Raw genomic sequence first — 15,311 nt, 5'->3', positions numbered from 1 at the left:
CTTTGAATATATGATACCCAACAAAACAACCCCTCTAAGCCTATTACATAGGAACACTGGGGAGTTACAAAAATCAGATGGTTAGATGGTGTCACAGGGGAAGAGTCAAACAGCTTTACACCCCGCAAAAGTGAGGATACCTGGAAGTGCTGTGTGAAGATGGGGAGTTGCTTTGCAAGAGAAAGTCCTTGCACAGTGCAGTATTGGGATGTTGCTGGCTATGTGACAAGCTTTGCAAATAGTTTAAAATGTTGCCTAGGGTTGACTGCTGCATGCAAAGTTACCTAATGCAAGTAAGAAAGTGCTGTTAAAGAGATGGGATACTTCTCTGATGGCAAGCAGCATCCTACATATTGGTGTAGGATAAAAGATCTTTTCCATTCTGTACCATGATCTGGTGGGCAAAAAGGCACTTATATTGCCTGAAATGAAATGCTTTTAGTTTTCTTTTTTCTTCATCTGCTGAAGAATTTCCTAGGTTAGTTTGTTTATGGTCACACTTTCTATGATTTTTTCATTATGAACAACTAAAGGTTTAGTAAATTATTAATTGCTCCTATAAGCATCTTACAGATGAGCACCTGGATAAGAGGAGTTTTTAATTATCAAAAACTGTGGTGTGGGCAACCTATTGGGCTGCTGGGCTTTCTAAAAGCTGATTTCAGAAAGCTTATTAAATGATCAGTTATCAATTAACCCTTTACAGATACTCTTCAAGGAATGTTTGACCACATTTATTTTCAAAATGAGCATTACAGGCTTTTTGGGCAATTGCCCTATGCTCCTTCTCTGTCTGACTGTGACAACACCTGTGATGGGTCCGGTTTGGAGCCAGTTTCAGATCAAAGCTGATTGTATGAGCTCTGATCTGCAGTGGGACTGGGGGTGTTGTGAAACTTTGCATTGTAGCTCTTTGGAGTTTGTGCATCCCACGGTGGTCCTGGGGGTGACACGCTTCCCCGTGCAACCTGGGATCTTCTTTTATTAAATAAACAAAAATCTTGTGACAACAAAACAAGTGCAAAGAATTAGATCATAGGAGGGAAAAAAGAAACCCATCTTGAAAGAGGAACCCAAACCAAACCCAACTACAGGTCTATCCCAAGAACCCTTCAGCCACAACTGAAGTCTTTGATTGACAAAGGCTTTATTTAGCACCAACATTAAGTTCACCCACTTGCTCACATTCAGAGAGGGATTTAAGCATAGACACAACTTTGGGAAAAGGACAATAGCTTTAGCCAGCAATTGCTTTAGCTCTCTCTGTCTGTATCCCAAAAGGTGTTTCTTCCGTGCCAAGACCCTGAGCTGCTATGGTTACATGGAAGGGGCAGGGTTCAACACCTCTTTCTGGGGTCCTTGACCATGGGAGCAAGGCTGTAAGCTGTGGAAAACCAAGCTGTACTTGCATGTCTTGCGAGTCTGCAGCGGCTTCAGCCCCTTCTTATGGACTGGGTAATTCTCTTATAATCAATCTCCTTCATACGTTGATAAATGGAGGCTGTTTGAGAATCTAAGGGAAAAAAGAAATATAAAAAAAAAGAGAAAAGGCTTCTCACCTGCTTGAAAAATTGTTTCACAGACCAACAACCTCCTCTCCTGCCTCCATCCTCCTCCCATGCCTCCCAGCACATTGCCTGGCTGCGTTATTCCTGGTTCAGCTCCCCTCTCCCGTGCTGGGGCCAGAGCTAAAAACACAAGGCTGGATTGATCGAGATGTCAGAACTACATTTTCCCAGAGGTCAACTAAATTCAGGTAATGATGCAATGCGGCAGTGTAGTCCTCCTAATCCAATCAAATAATGTAATGGTTTAGGCTCTATCAAATAAAGTTCAAGGTAAGCATGTGAAACGTGGCTGCTCCTCAGCTGCTGGCAGCTTTCCTAAGTGCTGAGAATCAGATCAGAGGAAGAAAAAAAACCTCCCATCTCCGAAGAGCAACTTCCACACAGACACACACTTGGAAAAAAGACAACGCTTGAGTGCAGCTTTCTTTGCCAGGTTTTTTTTTTTTTTTTTTTGGTAATAATTTTTGTTTTACTCTCATCTTCCCATTTTAAAGCCTATTTGTTTTAGGTCCAGATGATTTCTAAAATTGCTGATGAATTTGGGTGCCTCAGTTTATGACCATGTCTGGATTGGGGGATCCTGATTTGTTCTCAGACGTGAGCAGATTCAGAGCATTGGGGAAACTCAAGGCCTTTTTAAAACACCTCAAATTGAGTGTTCAGAAGTTGGTATGCCAGAAAATATCGGTCATTTCTGGAACTCTTGGGCCTTTGCCTTTGCAACTACATGTCTTTGCTCAGTAAAGTCATTGATGCTACCTAAGCAGTTCAAAATAGCGGATCAGGGAATATAAGCCTCTGTATAATTAATCTGGTATTGGGTAAGTACTGTAATATTGTTTCTGTATAAATTTAATCAATTGAACAGTATATGCACCAGCAAAAATTCACACGGCTATTGATCTGATTTATTCTGCATTAAATATTAATTGAAGTTTCTTCATCATGTCCTATGAAAGTTGTCCAGCTGTGTTAGAAATATATGCATATTTATCTTTTACATAATGCAGTGCATTCATCCAAACAGCATGCAGCATTGACTAACACACCGGTTATTTCCCATGTGGAACATTTAAACAAAAGCAAATTGGAGGGACTCTAAATATCTGTCTGCTACCTCAGTTTAACCCAGTACCCCACCAAAAAGAGATTTTTCTGGCTTTGGAGAGTGCCTGTCCCTCTCCTTTCTTTGTATGTTCTGGTCCCCAGTGTAACACATTGCAGCGGTGTCATTTAAGCGTCCATGGCTGAATTTTCAAGGGAGTGAGCCCTGCAATGGGCAGGGTGCTGTGCACCTTCCTCAGGCGATTCCAAGATACGGTCAATTCTTAATTACCTGTGAGGGTATTATCCAGGACATGGATTAACCCTGCTGTGGCTGCAAACCGCTCAGGCCAGACCTGCCTGAGCTGGCTCAGATCTGCAGCCAGCAGGACTGCGCTGGCTCAGCGCTGCGGATGCTTGCGGGTCTGGGCTCCCCTGGGATGTCCAGCTGCTACAGGCAGGTTAAGCTTTAGCCTTGTTTGGTCTCTTCCTTGTGTGTTACCTTGCAAAATGAGGATAGAACTGCAAATCACTGTCATGACAATGAGTTAATCGTACTGAAACCCTGCTAAACCCAACCTATTAATATAAAACCTGCTTAGAAAGAAAACGAAGCCCTGAACTAATTATTTAAGACTGTATTCCTTCTTCTGTTTCAGAGCCCCTGACTTTTGTTTTCTCATGAACCCAGTGTGCTCATCTCCCTGTTTACGTGCACTTTCACGGTTTCTGCAGTGTTGTTGCTCTGGTGTGATGTATAAGGAGTGAAACAGCTCATCTCCCCTGATTTATTTGTGTTTCCTGCCTGCTGTGAGCTCAGGGGCCTGACTCTGCCCGAGCAAGTGTTTCTTCAGAGTCTGGTTGCTCTCTCTGAGTAAACTGTGTGGTTGCCAGTGTTTACTGAAGGGATTTGTTGACTGGGAAATGCAACTCTCGCCAGCCACCGTTTTGAACTGTGCATTGTTTTCTGAAGAGTTCATTATCCTGGCCAAGGCTTTCATGCAGCTCATAAGTCTGCTATGCAGGTCTCAGCAATTTCATCTGTTGGGGTTTTTGGTCAGTTTGTTATTAGATTACTCTCTTCAGCACTATAGAGGAGTCGACCATGACAGCTTCAGTCATCCCAGGGCTAAACCTGAATGGTCACAGAGCAGTGGACAATGCACCAGCCTCCATCCTACATCCAGACCTGGTCCCTTCTGATAGCCCCTGGGCATTCCCATGGGAGTGTCTGATGGGTCAACCAGGCTAGATCAGGGATAAGCTGTGGTAGACATATGCCTTGCCTTATTCTGGGCCATATGGGCTTTGATGTTGAGATGGAAGTGTCTCACTGTTCCTGAATGATCAGGACACTCCTGGATATTGGCAGGTATTTCCCATCTACTGGCCCATTTCTCTCCCCTGCTGCTGGAGTACTCCAGCCTCAGCTGCACAAGTCCTGGGGAAACAGGGATCATCCTGACAATCTTGAGGTCCCAGCTGAGCAAGCATGGTGGTGGCAAACCACCAACAGCACAGAGCATGAAGCTGCAAAAGGAAGTGTTGATTCAGTAGCAGCAATGCAGAGCACCTGTGCTAGATGGGAGTCCTGGATCAGTCTTCTAACCAAACTCCCCCTCCCTTGCGTACATGGCTGACAAAACACAGTACAAGAAGTGTCCTGCTCTGGAGGGGAGCTACATTAGATGACACAATTGTTTTTATATTTTCCTAAAGTTTGATTCTATAAAGGAATGAACCAATATGTCCCATAGTCTGAGAAATTTGAGGGAATTTTACTTTGGTAAATCATGTTCATTTGGAACATTCTTTTCAAGGCATCTTTTCTTTGGTTACGTTTGGTTTTCCAAGTATATTCCAGAGTAAAACGTGTTTTTTGGGGAACAATGCATTTTCAGCTATATTTTACCCTGATATATTCCTTTGTAATGCCTGTTGCCTTGGATAAGACACAAGTGCAGGCATCTCAAGTCAGAAGCTACCTCTCATTTCTCAGAAAACAGACTTTATGGTAACCTCTGGTTTCTTCTTGGGAGGAAGTAACTGGGACAGCTTTAAAGTACTGCAAGAAACATTCATGCACTTGATTTAAATCATGCCGTTCTGCTGACAAGCTGAACCCTAATAGAAAATGGGTTTTACTTGCTCTTTAAGTAGGTAATTTTGGGGTGGAACTGTGAAATGAGGGAATCGGACAGGAGCAGCAGTTATGAAGGTGACAAAGACAGGAAAACTTCATAAAAAATATGTTTACTAGGCATGCAGAAATAAACTATTCTTTATTTTCTGAGTAAAGATGACATTTCTAGATAATATACCCTGAATGCTTATTTTTGTTTCTTCTATTTTTCTGACAATTTTGTGAGTAGAAACTTCATTACTTTCTCCCTGTCTTACTAATCCGTTGAGCCACAGGGTAGGAAAAAAGTGCCAAGACTTGAATTCAAGGGATAAAGGATGAGTGTGGAGCAGAAATTACCCATTCTTGGCCTTGTCATTGACTCCCTACTTTCCCTCTAGCAAGTTTCTCAAGGCCACATACAATACAGCATCCAAAAGATTAGAAAAGTATCATAAGCATGCAGCATGCTGGGTGAAGAGGGGTCTGTTATCCCTGTGCTCAGCACACAGCTGTCAAGAGAGAGCCAGCAGAAGATGCTGATGGGAGGGTGTTAAAATCTTGTCTATTTGATGCTTAATTCAGAGCTGCAGAGAGGTGCCTCTGTTTCCTCTGAATCCAGCCTTTGGCTATCCCTAGAAAGCATCTCAGCTCCTTCCTGACTCCATGTTGTGTCCAACCAGATGAGATATTTCTGGCTTCTCTGCTTTTTTTTTTTAGAGAGCTCCCTCCCAAGTGTAGAAATAGAGTTTTCGGACACAAGGGAGAAGAAGGGAAAGAACATTCCTTCACCCAGCGATTCCTGCACAGGGCACAATTAAGCATATCTTGATCTCATCAGTGAAAAATATTTGTCTAACTTGTTCTTTAAAAGCTCTGTAGGAAGAGGTCCCCAAATTGTCTGAGGACTTTCTGCTGGCCTTCTTCATTAGCATCCTCTAACCGTCTAATGTGAGCTGTCTATTGTGCAAATTTCGCTTTCCCCATAGTCCTCCTTCATAATAAACCTTGTATGGGCTGGAGGTCCATTGATATATCCCTCCTTGTATCATCATTTCCTGAGCAAAACAAAGCCAGTTTCTCCACAGGCCATTTTTAAACCTACTATCCTTGCTGTTATCCTCTGGACTCTCTCCAATCTTTCTACATCTTAGTGGGATGCCCAATACTAGACACAATACTCCAGCTGAGGTTTCACCACCAAGATAAAGGAGAATAATTCTAATTACCTCCTGTGTCTTCCATATGTTAGTTCAGTCAGGAATGAGATGTGCATTCTCTGCAACTGCAGCATATTGTTGAATCCTATTTAGTGGTCAGCTCTCATCCCGACTTTTCTGCAGTATTACTGCTTAGCCTGTTATTTCCCGCTTTGCATCTGAATTCTCTTTCCTAAGCAAAACACTTTTGTATTGATTTTGCTTTTATCAGAGCAACTTCTCAATATGTCAAGATCATTTTGGTTTGTGATCCTGGGGTCCCTGCAAGACCTCTCAGCTTGACTTCATCAGCAAATCTTATGGGCCTTTTCTATGCTATCATCCAAGGTATTAAAGATAATACTGAATGAGCCACATGCATGAAAGACCCTCACAGGACCCCTTGTAATGCCCTCTGAGTTTGATAGCAAGCTCCAATTAACTGTTGAAATCCAAGACATGACTGTAATCTAAACTTCACCCCTGTACACAGGGTTCATCAAAGATGAATGCATGGACACCACTTGTTAACTTCACCAGGGCAATGGCCACTTCCTATACACTGAGGGGCAGACAACGGAGGTTGGGTTTTTTTGCATCTCCTGAACTGTCATTGGGAAGAAACAAGCTATGTGTTCTCATCCAAGGCAAAACATGATAAATTACCCTTCTTTAATAGATGGACAAGGCACCTCCAGCTCCCTCACATTTATCAATGGGAAAAGGGCTGTGTAGGCCAGTTCTTGTGAAGCAGCTAATGCATGGCAGCTTCTTGTCCTGCTGTCTTTCCCCAAGGTAGCTGAGATAGTCTGGCTAAACACAGTTTGAATGTTCAGTCTTCTCAGGGCAGAGAAAATACCATCCTGAGTGTGAATAAATATGTAATGATGAACACATATTTTAGAAATGTCCTCTATACCATCTTCCTCCCAACTGCTTATAGGATGTTATGCAAACTGTAAGAAAGCCTCAGTGAAGTCAGCTTAAATCACATCCACTACTACCTCCTCATCCAACACTTGTGCTACCTTGTCAAGGAGGAAATTTGGTCAATCTGACATGATATATTCTTTGCAAATCCCTGTTGGCTGTTTCCTATCACCTGCTTTTTACCATGGTGCCTGTAGATTGCTGAACAATTCCTTCCAGTGACATCTCTTGCGTTTTCCACAAGCCCTCAGAGGTAATTGCAAATTGTTCAGATTATTTTGGTGGACTCCTTCAAAATCCTTTGGTGAATTCCTTTATACCTTAAGAAGTTGAATAGCTCTATCTTATCTACATATTCTTTAACCTATTCATTTTCTGTTTGAGCTTGTCCTCTTGTTAAAATTAATTGCCTTAAGTAGCTGTTCATAATTAATTTTTTAACATAGTCTGCAGCAAAGAGAGTATTGAATTCTTCAGTCTTCTCTGCATCATGTGCTATTTGTTCTCCTTCCCTGTTAAGTAATGGACCGGTACCTTCCTATGTTTTTTCCTACTTCAAATGCATTTATAAAACCTTTTTCTATCAGTCTTTATGTACCTTTCAACCTGTAACCCATTTTATCCCAAACCCTCCCTGAGTTTTTTATCCCTCATCCTTAATGACGCACCTTTTTTTGCCTTTTGTGTAATTTTTTCTCCTTAGTTTATTTTTGGGCCCTTGAAAAGCTCCTGATGCAGTCATAATGGCTTCTCACTGTGCTCTCTGTCCTTCCCCTGTATCAAGATAGGCTCCTATTGTGCCTTTAATACACTCTCTTGCTGTAACTGCCAACTCTTCTGCCCTCCTTTATCCCTTAAATTACCTTCCCAAGAGACCCTACAGATGAGTTCCCTGGGTTTGCTGAAACCTGCTATTTTTTATTTTTTGGGAAGTCCATTATCCTTACTTTTTTTCTCTGACTCCTTCCTTTTTCTCAGAACAGTGATTCACAGTCCTTTCACCTGTCACCTTGCCTTTTTAGATTCTTCACCAGTTCCTCTCTATTAGACAGAACCAAATCCAAAACACTTTCTCTCCTTATAATTTCCTCCACCATTTGATATGTCCTTCATTCATTGCAAGGACTTTATAGATAGTTTGAACCCACCATGCTTTCCCAACAAATATTTGGGCACTTGATGTTCTTTATTGACACTACAACCTGTCCTTCAGGTGTCCACGGTCTACAGAAGACCCATCTCCTCCCATTACTCCTTCTCATACTTGTGTGGAGAGAGCAGCAAACCTGCATCACTTCTGAACTTCATGGAAAATGCATATGCTCTTGATGTAGAACACAACGCCCTCTTTTCTTTCTGTCCTTCCAGAACAAACTGTCTCCCTTGTGGACGTATTCCCGTTGTCCTTCTTATCCCACTGTGAAGGTGGGATAGTCCTTCTCAGTGGGAGGGTATGTGAAGGATTGGGTTCTTTCACAATTTTGTCATGTGTTTTTGTTTTGTTTTGTTTTTTAATCTAATGACTGCCATAGTTTAAAAAGTCTGGAAAGATCGGAGAGGAAAGACCAACATCAAGATGGGTGCCCACACTGCTTGTCTGCAAGAACAGGCCCTGGCTTGCTTCTCTGTCTGGACACATGCAGGTCTCAGTTCTGGTTGATTCAGCCATAGTGGGAGGGCTGAAAGGGTGTTTCTTGATGTAACACCTTGTGCAGATATATTTGAGGCTCAAGGTATAGACACCAAAAAGTCATACTGCAGCAGATAATGGTCCTTTTAGCTCCATAACCTGTATCTGTCCATGATCATAGAAGATGCCTAACAAAAGAATATCAAAATAGATCAAGCATATATTGATATTGCCTCACTTCTGCGGCATACTCTCCTACCTTCAGGCAGACTCCAGCTTGGGGTTTTCCCATGCTGCAGGTTGTGTCTCTGCTTTGAGTTTAACAGGCCCTGATAGGCTTTTCTTCCATGCAGTGCCTAATTGCTTTTTGAACTTATTTATAACTTCCAGAGCATCTTACTGCAATGAATTCTATGATTTAATTATGCACTGCGTGAGCAAGCACTTCTTTGTGTAAATCTTCTGGCTGATCATTTTATCTGGTACTCACTGGTTCTTGGGTAATGACTCCATGCTGTGCAAAATTCTGTTACAGCCTCTCCACATCTCTTCCTTTTCAAGGCTAAACACTCTGTCCTTGCTCAGAGCTGTTCTTTACCTTTGATCCTCTCCCTTGTCCTTAACTGTAGCCTTTCAAGTTCTGCACCTTTCTTAGACAGGATAGCCAGAAATGCGCTGGGAACACTAATAGCATACACCAGACTGGAAGTTAAATGTTCTGGCTTGTTCTCTATTTTTTTACTAGTAATCCCTAATGCTATTTGACTACTGGCCTCCTGCTGACATTGTGTTGACATTTCCATGGAGTGTATGCATCGAATCAACATCTCTTTCTGGAGGTATATTTAAAAATTTAGAGTCCACTATAATGTAGGTACAGCTCAGTTTTGGTTTTTTTTTCCTTGCCCGACCACACAATTCTTCGTATTTATTGGCACAGAATTTCATTTGCCAGTTTCTCTCCCAGCATCAGAAGACCGTTCTGCAATGTTTTGCAATTTTTATGACAGTGTCTAATATCATATCTGCAGCAAATTTGTTGTCTTATTACTCAAGATCTTCTGCCTCTACTCAGGTGTTGTCTCTATTGATTATGCGGTTATTCTGGACTCACATCTATTCTGAAGTCTCACACACCAACAACAAGTTGGGTGGGAGTGTTAATGTGCTTGAGGGTAGGAAGGCTCTACAGAGGGATCTGGACAGGCTGGACCGATGGGCTGAGACCAATTGTATGACGTTCAACAAGGCCAATGCCAGGTCCTGCACTTCAGTCACAACAACCCCATGCAATGCTACAGGCTTGGGGAAGAGTGGCTGGAAAGCTGCCTTGGCCGAAAAGGACCTGGGGGTGTTGGTAGACAGCCAGCTGAACATGAGCCAGCAGTGTGCCCAGGTGGCCAAGAAGGCCAACAGCATCCTGGCTGGTATCAGAAATAGCCTGGCCAGCAGGACTAGGGAAGTGATTGTCCTGCTGCACTGTTTAAATTGGATATTAGGAAAAATTTCTTCACTGAAAGGGTTGTCAAATATTGGAACAGGCTGCCCAGGGAAGCGGTGGAGTGACCATCCCTGGAGGTATTGAAAAGACGTGTACATGTGGTGCTTAGGGACATGGGTTTAGTGGTGGACTTGGCAGTGCTAGGTTAATGGTTGGACTCAATGAATTTAAAGGTCTTTTCCAACCTAAATGATTCTATTGATTTTTAATTTATTTATTTTAAAATCGAATGGTCTAAATATTGATTTGGAACAGAGCCTTTTTGTAGGCACTGTAGACCTGTGTTCAGAATTCTTAAAGTGCTTTTCTGGATGCCCTCAAATAATCCCACTGAAGTAGAAGAGTTTGTTTTTATGTGTGGCTGCTCGAGAGCATAGACTGGTAGTTTACAGTCTTTCAGTGATCTGGAGCTTCATATAGCTCTGACTTCCATAAGCTACCCTTAATGATGAAAAAGGTGGTTTTCCTTTAAGTGTTCATATAATAAATGTTAAGGGCACTGACAACAAGGAAATTATTATCTTCGCTTTGAGGAACTGTGACATTTTTTGCAGCTGTGGTTGCAAGCAAGTGTTTAGTAAGTGGGAGGCACTACAGAGCAAGTCCCTTTATCCATCATGTTACCCTAATAATTAAACTGTCAGGCAGGGATGTCAGGCTTTAATAGAAAAAAAAAAAATTGGAATCAAACAGTGGTAAAAAAATTGTGACTATTCCTTTAGTTGAACCTATAATTGTTTTATCTTAATCATTATGTTTGCATAAGGCATTGCTCAGAACACACATTTTAAAATGTTTTTTTTAATACTTATATGTTTTAAAATAACAAGAAGTTATTTAACCACTCTCCATTGTTCCTGTGACTCTGGGAAACAACTATCCTAAGAGTCATTGGTATTTTTTTTACTGTGGTTTATTTCTAAAATGAGCTTCAGGGGTGTTTTCTAGAATCTGAAGGCACCTTTTCCTTGAGGATGTAAATCCACCTTATGGTCTGCTTCTTCTGAACTCAACCTGTAGGCTCATTCTCCAGGCTGTCAGGTCAGGTCTCTATTAGAGGGAGAAGTCACCCAGCAGCTCTTGTCCCTTTGCAGCAGGACATGGATGGCTGTCCCCGGTACTTTTATTCTAAACCTTGGATTTTCCAGGGTCTTTTTCCTGCTTTCTGCTTCCCTGCTTGTGGTTCAGGTAGCAACATACTTATCTATAGTGAAATGAATGGCAGTGAACTGGGGCCACAGAACCTGATTAGAAGACCATGAAAAGATAACAGTGAAGTCAGGTATTTGTCTGTGGCAGGTGGTTCTGCCCTGACTCAGAGGCATCATCCCTCAAAAAGATAGTGTTCTTCTCCCTCTCTCATCTTTGCTTTCAGGATCTGTCCTGCTAAATGTTACCTAACTGTAAGGATGAACTTTGAGATAAGAATAGTTTTTCTCTGGGAAAGAAACAAAAAAAACTGAGACCTTCTTCTCTGATTGGTAGGGCCATGGACTGAGAGGAACCACCTGCACCATCATGTCCAGGCGAAGTCTATTTAATCCAGACTACCCAGCAGTGTATCTGATCCAATTGATACCACTGGCCACAGGTGACTGAACGGTATTTGTGAATTCACACCTAAAGAAAAAGGCCAAAAGTCAAAATTATGATCTACCTTTGGAACAGTCATGAAGAAGTTAGTAACAATGTCTGCTTCTACATTTGACCCATATTTTTCTACACTTGGAATAATAAAGGAATACAGCACACACTAACTGTGCGAATAGTCGGAAAATGCTGATTTCTTTATGTTATTACTTTCATTCATGGCTCCCTGTGGTATACGACATTGTGACTGTCATCGCCTTTGTCCTCTTCTAACTAGGACCAGACAGAGAGAAGTGCAAGGTTTTAGTATCCCATTACCAATTTCCTGAGAAACAGAATGCCAAGTTCCAATTTGCGTTCTAATTTTAACTACAGTATAGATTTTTAAATAAGCCTCAAGCTTCCTACTAACATGATCTGTCTGCTCCTTTGGTGCTCTCTCATCCCATTCTGATCGACCCATGAATGGGCTCCCTGTATTATTCATTGTACACTAAATTAAGCTTTTAGTGTTAAAGGCTTTCAAGTGTAGCGTTCCTTCCGTAGAACTCATTACCTGTGTCAATACACAAAGCAGAAGCACTTAATAGATTTAAAACGTCTAGTATGTGCCCCCCCTTTTTTTTAGCTGTTATTAAACTCAGGAGCATTTGTTATTCTGGTAATATTGCTTATTGTCCTGATATTAATTTCATTCATCAGTGAGTGTGCACTATACAGTTCCAAACTGTCTTTGCATCATATGAACTTTAATAAGTCTTGAGGTTTTCTAAAAAGGCTTAGGTAAATGACAATTATTATGGCTGATTGTGGCTTTGTACATCTTGAAGAAATCTGTTTTCATCACCAGTGGGAAAGCAGGGATGGTAGCATAGGAAAAACTCCATTTACAGCCCCCATTCCAACCATAAAATAAGCAAAAATAAAATACAGGTTAGATGGTATACTGCTGGGTTTTGTTATGGTCCTTAAACTTAGATTTTGTGGGGAAAAATCTGAATAAGTGTATAGCTTCTTAACTGCATTTCCCTGCAGTACTCACTGAGACACCCTAGAGAAGATGTCACCCACAGATATGTATAGAATCATAGAATCATAGAATCGTTTAGGTTGGAAAAGACCTTTAAGATCATCCAGTCCAACCATTAACCTACACTACCAAGTCCACACTAAACCAATCAAGGGTAGACTAGACTAAACCATGTCCCCAAGTGCCATATCTACCCATTTTTTGAACACTTCCAGGGATGGTGACTCCACCACCTCTCTGGGCAGCCTGTTCCAATGCTTGACTACCCTTTCCGTGAAGAAATTTCTCCTAATTTCCAGCCTAAACCTCCCCTGGCGCAGCTTGAGCCCGTTTCCTCTCATCCTATCACTAACTACATGGGAGAAGAGACCAACACCCACCTCACTACAACCTCCTTTCAGGTAGTTGTAGAGAGCGATAAGGTCTCCCCTCAGCCTCCTCTTCTCCAGGCTAAACAACCCCAGTTCCCTCAGCTGCTCCTCATAAGGCCTGTGCTCCAGACCCTTCACCAGCTTCATTGCCCTTCTCTGGACACGCTCCAGCAGCTCAATGTCTTTCTTGTAGTGAGGGGCCCAAAACTGGACACAGTATTCCAGGTGCGGCCTCACCAGCGCCGAGTACAGGGGGACAATCACCTCCCTGCTCCTGCTGGCCACACTATTCCTGATACAAGCCAGGATGCTGTTGGCCTTCTTGGCCACCTGGGCACACTGCTAGCTCATGTTCAGCTGGCTGTTGACCAACACCCCCAGGTCCTTTTCGGCCAAGGCAGCTTTCCAGCCACTCTTCCCCAAGCCTGTAGCATTGCACAGGGTTGTTGTGCCCAAAGTGCAGGACCTGGCATTTGGCCTTGTTTAATCTCATACAGTTGGCCTCGGCCCATCGGTCCAGCCTGTCCAGGTCCCTCTGCAGGGCCATCCTACCCTCCAGCAGATTGACACTCCCACCCAGTTTGGTGTCATCTGCAGACTTACTGAGGGTGCACTCAATCCCCTCATCCAGATCATTGATAAAGGTATTAAACAAGGCTGGCCCCAAAACAGAGCCCTGAGGAACACCGCTCGTGACAGGTCGCCAACTGGACTTAACTCCATTCACCACAACTCTCTGGGCTCGACCACCCAACCAGTTTTTTACCCAGCGAAGACTACACCCATCCAACCCATGAGGTGCCAGCTTCCCGAGGAGAATATTATGGGAGACGGTGTCAAAAGCTTTGCTAAAGTCCAGGTAAATGACATCCACAGCCTTTCCATCATCTACCAGGTGGGTCACCAGGCCATAAAAGGAGATCAGGTTGGTCAAGCAGGACCTGCCTTTCATAAACCCGTGCTGGCTGGGCCTGATCCCCTGGAACCCCTGGCTCGCTCTGGCAGGAAGAATCAGAGTTGACTTGAGCACATATTGACTAATCACTCGGGTAACACTTCATGTTAACAATTCATGAAGATGACTGGACAGGTTACTTCTCACACAGCTGCTGTTCCAAGCCTGTGCAGGGCTGTGGCTGTAGTAATACCTAACATTTTCTTTCCAAACCCTTCAGTACCCTAATACAGCTCACAGCTCCCAAGCTGCAATGTACTGTCCCTTTGCTTTACCTATGCTACCATTTATGGGCCATGCATTAGACCGAATAACTGAAACAAGAACTTTTAAAACCTGGATCATGTTACAGATACAGGTTACAGTGATTTGGATTCAATGTACTCCACTCCTTCCATTGCCCAAAGATCCAACTTCCAGTAAAGACTCACAAACAGTTTTAGTAGCTCAGCAGAAGCTACGGTGTTGAAAACTGTCATGGGGAAGAAATGGCCAGTGGGGCTCAAAAGGGGGCTGGAAAAATGTGAACTTATCTGCTGTGAGAAGGAAATGTTAATGGAACAACACCCTCAGACACAGCTCTGTAGGTAAGATTTTCTTCACAGACATAACATGCATGAATTATGGGCATTTGAGGGTTTGCTTCATTTTCAAAGAAAGCTGAGGTACAAAAGAGCAGCTTGCAGAGCAAATGAACACCACCAGCTATCTCAAAATTTCAGTCTGCTATTTGATCCAAAACTAAACCCTCCTGGGTTTTCTGCCAAGCCGTTTCACTTCTGTTAGCTGAGGAATAAACTCCTACTGTACAAATAATGGCCAGCCAATGTCTTGTTTCATTGACCTTGATGTAAATGCCAAGGAACCAGGCAGAAACATAGCTGCTGTGTGTCATGGGGGACCAGTGCATGGGAAGAGCAGGGCTGGCATTTAGACTGAAAGTACGAATAAGCAGGAAAAGTTAACCATTTTGCTTGTCTCAGCTCCTGATGTGAGTTTCTTGTTTGTTAAAGGATGACAGGACCATTGAAAAAAAGGTGCACCAAAAGCGTCAGTGTCTTGTGGCTAAAGGACACAAATCTTCAGGTTTATGCCTCAGGGTCAGCGCTTCTGTGTCTCATCAGTGGCTGTGATCAGACACTTTTGTTGTGGATTTGTTTTTTTCAGAAAGGCAAGTACAAGCTCATTCTTTGCAAAGGTGGAGTTTGTAAAGGAGACTGACATGTCAGGGTTTGCCTCCTCCCAGAAGATTCAAGTCCCTTCCATTTTTTCTAAGTTGATAGCTCCCATAAGACATTTAAAAGCAATGATCAACTTCCTTATTTTTTCTTTTTTTTTTTTTTTTTTTTTGATAATAGAAATAAAACAAGG

This window comes from Pelecanus crispus, chromosome 2, assembly GCF_030463565.1.
Source record: "Pelecanus crispus isolate bPelCri1 chromosome 2, bPelCri1.pri, whole genome shotgun sequence".
NCBI lineage: Eukaryota > Metazoa > Chordata > Aves > Pelecaniformes > Pelecanidae > Pelecanus > Pelecanus crispus.
This window is presented reverse-complemented; position numbering follows the sequence as displayed.